Source organism: Penaeus vannamei, chromosome 38 (genome assembly GCF_042767895.1).
Source record: "Penaeus vannamei isolate JL-2024 chromosome 38, ASM4276789v1, whole genome shotgun sequence".
In the NCBI taxonomy this organism is placed as follows: domain Eukaryota; kingdom Metazoa; phylum Arthropoda; class Malacostraca; order Decapoda; family Penaeidae; genus Penaeus; species Penaeus vannamei.
This window is the reverse complement of record NC_091586.1, coordinates 13,663,423-13,670,922: the sequence shown is the minus strand read 5'-3', so window position 1 is coordinate 13,670,922 and position 7,500 is coordinate 13,663,423. Positions and strand designations below refer to the sequence as shown.

The window sequence follows — 7,500 nt, the reverse complement described above, 5'->3', positions numbered from 1 at the left end:
CGGCATTCTTTGTAGTCTCATGCAGTAAATGTTCATGTAGTCCTGGTGCAATAAAAGAGGTGTTTCTACACTCGGCATGTTGGGACTCTTCAGGTGAAGACCTGAAAACCCCTGTACAGATTCTGCGAGCATTAGGAACTAAACCTCATGTTCGCTATGAATAAGCGCTCAGTATAGTCACAAAAGCATTATGTGGTCTGCATCCCAAGAGAAGTGAGAAAGAACACGCAAATTAGTAAATGCTTTTGTAGTCCACCCTTAACTGTTACTACAACAGTATGGTTGGACTGCCCAGGATGGACATCTTGCATGGATCTAAGGTGTTACCTACTGTTATAGCTTCACCTCTATATGCAAGGCCTGGGTGAAACTAGCTCTCAGTGAACTGAACTTCCCAAAGGAGCGTGTTGAAACACTGCAGAAAATTTTCTGCCATGTCATCATCTAAGGTCATTAGCGGCGTATTCAAATTATAGCTATGTCAAAAGTTGTTGAGTGCTGTAGGTAGTGAAAATGATAGAGAAAAAAAAGCAAACGGAGTATGAAGGCTGTTTAAGACTGTCACAAAGCCAGCCTTTCATCCTAAGCCCCGCAACAACAACGTCGAGCAGGTGATTGGGGGGCATGCAGGTTAAGGTAGTTGACAGCTTCAGTGCTATCACAATGATAATATAAACACTTAATCTTCTAAGTACACCAGGATACTTTTATTAAATCAGAGAGCAACACAGTGCCCTTGGGATGATTAAACATGTCATTCTAGTTTAATCTCTGTGGTAAATGTGACAACCTCTCAGCCATTTAGGCTCTCGACAGCGTGGCAACCATTCCAGCATCCAGGATAGTCTTTTGGGAGCTAGCAAGGACAGATTTTCATTTTAAAATCTATGATTCCTGTGGGTCATTCAATATCTTATTCAGCAAGAATAGGATATGTAACCACTATGTCAGTTTTTTTAAATTTGTTTATTGGTGTCAAAGGAGATCCGAAAATTCACTTTCAAACCTTTTACGTTTTTTCAGATACAGCTACTTGAAATTAATGGAGAGTCAGCAAAATTCTCTCAAAATGAGTGTGGCGTGCACTATCTGCTTGCATTTCTACGAGGCATTTTAAAACTGTGAAGGATATTTGAGTAGCTCCGCGGGAGAAGGAGACACGCGCCATTTTAAAAAGAACACAAAGAAAACGGGAACTCGAAGCGTCCTCTGCCACTACATGTCGCTTGAATCGTTCTCCCCCAGAGCTACTCATTTGCCTGAAACCTCACAGGAAGCCATTTTAATACCAGCAACAAAACAGTTAAAAAGCCATCAAATATACAGAAATCTCCACAATTTGATCTTCAGTTATATTATGCAAAATTGTGGCTTTGACGTTAATCCAGTCAAATTTCAGGGTGTGACCAAATTGATGGGAAGGAATACCATGAACCACTCGGCAGTAGTATATGAAAGCGTGCATTTGAAAATCGTAATCTATTTTAACAAAAAATGACTACTAATCACACATGGTCTTTGATAAAAATTGACCCCTGAAAAAGACTTTTAATACAGCTGATATTTATTCACAGTCAAATTTCTGTTTAAATTGACTATTAAGATATATGAGAAGCACTTATGCATATCAATTTCCGATTTCATCAAATACAGTGCTAATTTTGTTTAAATCCATGCTACTTTTGTTGTATACCCGTCCAAAGGTTGTAATAGGAGGTTAAATTTTGCAAATGTTCTTATTATAGGGCATCCAACTTATATCACCTCTTGTAGGCCATGTGGAGTACATCACCCAACATAAATCATCTCCATGTGGATTCATGAACTTGAATATGGCATCTATTTTTTTTTTTTTTTTTTTTGAAACTTTAATATGTTACCCTATAATTTTGGTGAAATGTAGTGAAGAAAAAGTATTTATGAAGCTAAAGCCACTCATTTCTCCAAGAGCACCATAGATTCTACAAAATGCTGATAAATGTAAAACGTACATAAATAATCACTTGAATGACCATAAGCACAATACGGGAACAAACACAAAGGCACAGGTCACAACGCAGGAACAGGGACCTTACCGTTCAGGGTCAGTAGCGTTCATAACTCTCCCAGGCTGTCGCGAGGACCAACTCATGGTTACAGGACGCGCTGTGATTGGCTGAGATTGGTCCAGTTGTGATTGGCTCCGAAACTATGATGTGACAATTGTTTTCTTTCAAAACTTATTTTTGCGAGCCTATAGTAATCTCTCCAGCTGCTATCTTTCTAGTTTCGTTATTGTCCTCAGACTTGTCAAAATACATTTGCATAGCTGCATTCGAGAATTTGTTGTCATTACTGTGGGTCACAATCCAAAGCAATTTTGTTTATATACATCGTGTGTAATATGTTAAATGCAAGAATATTAAACAATACATTTCATTTATATATTTATATATAAACAATTATCTGTCATTTCTGGTAATTACCATCTACCAGCTCAGACGACATGCATATGTATATATGTATATGTATACATGCAGATGTGTAAATATGTATTATATATATATATATATATATTTATATATATATATATATATATATATATATATATATATATATATATATATATATATACGTGTGTGTGTGTGTGTGTGTGTGTGTGTGTGTGTGTGTGTGTGTGTGTGTGTGTGTGTGTGTGTGTGTGTGTGTGTGTAAATATATTTACATTTGTATATATCCATATGCATGTATATGTACAGTTGCCCACATTTCCAACTGGTACACCACGGGTCTGGAGGTGACGATTTTTGCTTGGCTATACTTTTGTAGTGTGAAATATTCCGTGCGTGAAGACGATCTGTTATGATGACTGCAATTGGTAAAATCATTTTACAAATGTCTACAGCAGGAAAAAATAAATTATATCAATGTTATAAATATTCAAATTACAAAAAAATAAGAACAAAGATTAACTTTTATTTGCAACAGGTGTCTGAATATATATATATATATATATATATATATATATATATATATATATATATATATATATATATATATATATATATATATTATATATATATATATATGCACACACACACACACACACACACATACACACACACACACACACACACACACACACACACACACACACACACACACACACACACACACACATATATATATATATATATATATATATATATATATATATATATATATATATATATATATATATATTCCATAGAACTGACGCTTGCCACCTACAGTGTAATGAGTGAAACAGTTTTTACTTTTAGCAATTTGATTATTTATGTGTAGATAACTATATGTTAAGAATATAAAAAGCCCAAACTGATTTTTATTAGTTGTCACACACACTCGCACACGCACTCTCTCACATGCACGCACGCACACACACGCCCGCGCGCACGCGCATACACACACAGACACATATACATACATATCTACACACACAAACGCACACACACACACACACACATAATCATGTTTACAATCATGTATATATATATATATATATATATATATATATATATATATATATATATATATATATATATATATATATATATAATCTCGTTATAAGTGCAATTTCATTGCTGATTTTAGTGTTCACTCCTAGGTTTCCACTGCCTGTCAGACTTCAGGTTTTAGTTTGTTATCTTTTCGTAATATTCTAACGGTCGAAATAGTCATTTTTAGGCGAAATATAGATATGTATGTTTGAATTCCTAAGGCACAGCATTTATTGCTTATGCCATGAAACAAAAATAAACATCATACATCCTGCTTCTCCTAAAATTCAGTTTCGAGTAATTTGAGGAGTCACTATGTTCTTCCCTTCTTCTTAAATACTAAACCAGTCTTTTAAACCTTAAGTGTGTATGTGTGTGTGTGTGTGTGTGTGTGTGTGTGTGTGTGTGTGTGTGTGTGTGTGTGTGTGTGTGTGTGTGTATGTGTGTGTGTGTGTGTGTGTGTGTGTGTGTGTGTGTGTGTGAGAGAGAGAGAGAGAGAGAGAGAGAGAGAGAGAGAGAGAGAGAGAGAGAGAGAGAGAGAGAGAGAGAGAGAGAGAGAGTAATGGATACATTAGATCTGATGCTTTTACTGCAACATTTTTGATACATGAATTTCGATATGCTTAATGGGATATGCTTTAAATGCTGGGATATGCTTAATAAACAGTCCTCCGGTTGTTCATTACCGACCTCTTACAAGTCGTCAATATAAACAATCCATTAAGCAATTGGGTAATTTGTCATTCATAAGTTCGACAAGTCGGCCGCGTAGAGACTAGAGACAATTATTATTATCATTATTATCATCATTATTATATTAAGCTATATAATGAGCCACACTGAAAAAATCAAGATTTATACCACCAAAGGTGTCAGTGCAGGTCAAGATACAGCTAAGAAAGAATGAATAAAAGAAAGTCAGCTAATTACGTAAGAAAAATATGTTAGCTGACGTTTTAAATTTATCAAGAGTCGAAGAAGTTACAATCTCTGAAGGCAATCTATTCAAAAGTCTACAAATAGCAGTAAAAAAGCATCTAGAAAACTGACTTGTAGACGATCGACTTACATCAAACGTCATTGAATTGAGGGTCATAGAACTTCTGGTAATTCTAGCAGGTTGATAAAAATCAGGTAAAAACTTATAGAGGGGATGTGAATTATCGGTTACAATCTTGTATAAAACTGAAAGAGCCCCAATAACTCTACGATGTCCAGTGTCCAAATTTAAGACAGACAGAAGAAATTTAATGGAATTAAAAGAACTATCAAGCAGTCTTAAGTGTGAGTCTGCAGCAGATAACCACACAGAACAATACTCAAAATGAGGCAAAATAAAAGAAAAGAAGCACCTACGTGTAATGTTGTCATCGTCATAGATTTTCTTGCACTTGCGAATGATGCCTAACTTTGATGAAATTGCCCGGACCATATTCCTAATATGCAATTCAAATGTAAGCTTTGAATCAAAGGTTACACCTAAGAGCTTCAAGTTATCCACCGAAGTGATTAACACTCCATTAATCAGCAGACTTGGATGCTGAGGCAACTGCGTTGGAGACCGACTCACAATCATTTTTTAAAGACTTAGTAGGATTTAATTTCATGCCCCACCGAGAGAACCACGAATGAATCATCATCAGGTCTACAGTGAGACTGTCAGCTACTATTTGCCTAGTTGCCGTAGAAGGAATATCAGCATAGAGAGAAGTATCATCAGCATATGCTAACATTTTATTAGTAATGCCAGACCACATATCGCTTGTATGCAAGATAAAATTACCATCAACATGAACACGCTGCTGCCTACCAATTAAAAATTCAGTTAAAATAAAACTTTACCACCGACACCAAAAGACTATAACTTAAAAATTAAACCCTTGTGATTAACAGTGTAAAAAACTGCACTAAAATCCAGCGAGACAAGTCTTGACTCATGACCCTTATCTAAAGCAGACTGCATTTCATGCACCAACATAAGCAGTGCATCATTGCAGCCGAGTCCCTTTCTAAAACCAAACTGAGTCTTTGGAAGAAACGGTCTCAGATGTACAGAAAGACGTTTGACCAGCAAACGTTCAAAAACCTTGGATAAAATTGGTGTAATTGAAATGGGCCTATATTCAGTAGGTGAAGACTGTATTGGGCCCTTGGGAAAAGGGGTAACATTACCAAAGCGCCAGCAATCTGGAAATGACCCTTTACGAACTATAAGGCGTAAGATTACGATTAATTTAGGAGCTAATTGGTCATTTAGTCTATTTAAAATCAAAGGAAACAAGCCATTAGGGTGTACTCCACCATATTCATCTAACAGATATTTGATTTCAGAGGACCTGAAAGCAAATGAATTAAAGCATGGCAATAGGTGACATGAAAGAGGAAGTTCAATATCTTCTAATCTTCTAATAATGATTCAGGTGAGAAAACTTAAGATTAACATTTACAGATATGTGATTCGTATTTTACCTTGTCAAAACTTAGTAAAGACTGCCGAATTATTAGTGAATAATTGGGATTCATAAAGCACACACATCTCACGATACAATCAGAGGTACAGCTGTCTCGAATTCGGAATTCATTACAACTATCCATTGTTCATAGCGGATAATGATTATCAAGTTTGCTTATAGTTTAGTTTTGCCTGAAAGTTGTACCATGAATAGTTGGACTTTCTGAACAATAATTTACAGGTAATAAATTGATTAATCAGTATGGAGGATGCTACACTGTGAATAGTTAAGAAAGTTCACAACAAACTATGTGAAGGATGTTCAGAATTGCAGATTGATTAGCTACCGACCAACACAACTTGTTCCGAAACTACGTAGAATGCAATGAACAAATCTATATTCTTTTGAAATTCTTTCAACCGGCTTTAAGTTTAATGCTTCTTAATGCTTAATCTCTCTCTCTCTCTCTCTCTCTCTGTATGTGTATGTGTATGTGTATGTGTGTGTGTGTGTGTGTGTGTGTGTGTGTGTGTGTGTGTGTGTGTGTGTGTGTGTGTGTGTGTGTGTGTGTGTGTGTGTGTGTGTGTTTGTTTTGTGTGTGTGTGTGTCTATCTGTATAACTATATCTATATCTATCTATATATATATATAAATGCATGCCTATACGCATGCATGTAATGTAGCGAATTATTACATGCACACTTAATAAACTTGTTTATAACAACATCTCTATCGACTTCATGGAAGCACTCAAAATCCAAATTAATTTACCGTTGAAATCATGTTTCACGAAATCGTGGCTGCACAGTAACAGCAGCAATCTCGGAAGACAAATTATTAGTTAAGTGGGACCGCCCGGTAACATGGTATACTTGCAACTGTTTCATGTCAAACCGAGGACCTCTGAGTGTTATATGTCTGAATTACTACGTTCGAAAGTTTTGTGCTGAAGTTAAATGTTCAGTTATATCTATATTTCCATCCTGTGAATGTTGTTTCAGCTTTGTTTACTGTAAGGGAAGAGTCTTTGACATTACGATATTAGGGTCTCTACCCAAACATGGCTGACTCGGTTGGCCCTCTCCCTACGGGTCTCGAATTCCGAAATTAGTGACGACCCGGTGATACTAACCGGATTAAGGTGTAAGAATGTGAGTTTTTGACGTCTAATAATTTCATTTTCCAGTGGCCCGTTAATTTCGCTATTATTCTCAAAATTTCGACAATTTAAACCAACTGGAAATTGTTCCGCTTTTGTTGAGATTAAAAACACAATGTAGGTTAAATGACATTCCGTACCTGATGTTTCATGCGAACGCGTTGTAATCGAAAAGTTGCCTCCATAACCTGCGGTAATATCGGCTGAGTTACAAGTCGTCTAAAAAGGATTCACACTCCATTTTACTAGCGAAGAATACGCGTTTCTCACGGGTCTGACTATGGGAGTCCCATTCTAGCTTTTCCTCCATTCGTTTCCAAGATGTATTGTTACGATTAGTAAGATCTGACTGACTTTATTACTATTTTTT

At 36.0% G+C, this 7,500-nt stretch overlaps 1 protein-coding gene across 1 annotated transcript in view; it reads left to right on the top strand.

Annotated features, from left to right (window-relative positions):
- Positions 1 to 7,500, top strand: part of LOC138859838 (synaptogenesis protein syg-2-like) — a gene marked incomplete in the record, with an annotated part of 129,225 nt that overhangs the window by 16,457 nt on the left and 105,268 nt on the right.